The sequence below is a fragment of the Arachis stenosperma genome, chromosome 6 (assembly GCF_014773155.1).
Source record: "Arachis stenosperma cultivar V10309 chromosome 6, arast.V10309.gnm1.PFL2, whole genome shotgun sequence".
NCBI lineage: Eukaryota > Viridiplantae > Streptophyta > Magnoliopsida > Fabales > Fabaceae > Arachis > Arachis stenosperma.
Window position 1 is genome coordinate 24,760,352 of NC_080382.1, and position 2,352 is coordinate 24,762,703.

At 37.9% G+C, this 2,352-nt stretch overlaps 1 non-coding gene across 1 annotated transcript; it reads right to left on the reverse strand.

The window, feature by feature from the left end:
- Positions 1–1,177: 1,177 nt before the first annotated feature.
- LOC130937600 (small nucleolar RNA R71) lies at positions 1,178–1,285 on the reverse strand. The gene has a single exon (XR_009068812.1). It is a non-coding gene; the product is annotated as a small nucleolar RNA R71 (small nucleolar RNA).
- Positions 1,286–2,352: the final 1,067 nt, after the last annotated feature.

Sequence of the window (2,352 nt, forward strand, 5' to 3'; positions counted from 1 at the left end):
CTGGGCGTTTAACGCCAGGATGGCACAAGAGGGAAGATTTTGTTTTTAATGCAAATTTTTTTTTTCAAGTTTTCAAAGTTTTTTAAAATCAAATCTTTTTCAAATAATATCTTTTCAATCAAATCTTTTTCAAAATCAATTTCTTTCCTTTTTCAAAAATACTTGCTATCAATTAATGATTTGATTCAACATTTCAAGTATGTTGTCTTTTCTGTTGAGAAAGGTTTAATGTTTGAATCATATCTTTTCTTGTTAGCCAAGTCATTAATTTTTTTTTAAAATCAAATCTTTTTTTAATTTATTTTTCAAATCATATCTTCTCAATCACATCTTTTTAAAACCATAACTTTTAAATCACATCTTTTTCAAAAAAAAGTTTTCAATCATATCTTCTTCAAAATCTTTTTCAAAATGTTTTTTAAAATCTTTTAATTTTCGAAAAATCCCTTCCCCTCTTCTCACATCCTTCTATTTATGGAGTACCACTCCTCCTCAATGCACAATTCGAACTCCACCTTTCTTGATAAGTTCGAATTCTCTACTCCTTCCTTCTATTTTTCTGTTCCTCTGACACCTCAAGGAATCTCTATAATGTGACATAGAAGATTCCATATTTTCTTGTTCTCTTCTCTTTCATATGAGCAGGAGCAAAGACAAAAGCATTCTTGTTGAGGCTGACCCTGAACCTGAAAGGACCTTGAAGCGAAAGCTAAGAGAAGCTAAGGCACAACTCTCTGTAGAGGATCTAACAGAAATCTTCAAAGAAGAAGACATGGCAGCCAAAAACAACAACAATGCCAACAATGCAAGGAAGGTGCTGGGTGACTTTACTGTACCTACTCCCGACTTCTATGGGAGAAGCATCTCTATCCCTGCCATTGGAGCAAACAACTTTGAGCTTAAACCTCAATTAATTTCTCTAATGCAACAGAATTGCAAGTTCCATGGACTTCCATTGGAAGATCCTCATCAGTTTTTAGCTGAATTCTTGCAAATCTGTGACACTGTCAAGACCAATGGGGTTAACCCTGAGGTCTACAGACTTATGCTATTCCCTTTTGCTGTAAGAGACAGAGCTAGGATATGGTTAGACTCACAACCTAAAGAAAGCCTGAACTCCTGGGAAAAGCTAGTCAATGCCTTCTTGGCAAAGTTCTTTCCACCTCAAAAATTGAGTAAGCTTAGAGTGGAAGTCCAAACCTTCATACAGAAGGAAGGTGAATCCCTCTATGAAGCTTGGGAAAGATACAAACAATTGATCAGAAAGTGTCCTTCTGACATGCTTTCTGAATGGAGCATCATAGGTATTTTCTATGATGGTCTGTCTGAACTATCCAAGATATCATTGGATAGCTCTGCTGGAGGATCTCTTCATCTGAAGAAGACACCTACAGAAGCTCAAGAACTAATTGAAATGGTTGCAAATAACCAATTCATGTACACTTCTGAAAGGAATCCTGTGAACAATGGGACAAATCAGAAGAAAGGAGTTCTTGAGATTGATACTCTGAATGCCATACTGGCTCAGAACAAAATATTGACCCAACAAGTCAATTTGATCTCTCAAAGTCTGTCTGGAATGCAAAATGCACCAAGCAGTACTAAGGATGCTTCATCTGAAGGAGAAGCTTATGATCCTGAGAACCCTTCAATGGAAGAGGTGAATTACATGGGAGAACCCTATGGAAACACCTATAATTCTTCATGGAGAAATCATCCAAATCTCTCATGGAAGGATCAACAGAGACCTCAACAAGGTTTCAACAATAATAATGGTGGAAGAAACAGGTTTAGCAATGGCAAGCCTTTTTCATCATCTTCTCAGCAACAGACAGAGAATTCTAAGCAGAACCACTCTGACTTAGCAACCATGGTCTCTGATCTAATCAAAACCACTCAAAGTTTCATAACTGAAACAAGGTCCTCTATTAGAAACTTGGAAGCACAAGTGGGACAGCTGAGCAAGAAAATTACTGAAGTTCCTCCTAGTACTCTTCCAAGCAATACAGAAGAAAATCCAAAAGGAGAGTGCAAGGCAATCAACATGGCCGAATTTGGAGAGGAGGAAGAGGCAGTGAACGCCACTGAGGAAGACCTCAATGGACGTCCACTGGCCTCCAATGAGTTTTCTAATGAGGAACCATGGGAATCTGAGGCTCACACTGAGACCATAGAGATTCCATTGGACTTACTTCTGCCATTCATGAGATCTGATGAGTATTCTTCCTTTGAAGAGGATGAGTATGTCACTGAAGAGCAAGTTGCCAAGTACCTTGGAGCAATCATGAAGCTAAATGACAAGTTATTCAGTAATGAGACTTGGGAGAACGAACCTTCTTTGCTCACCAAAGA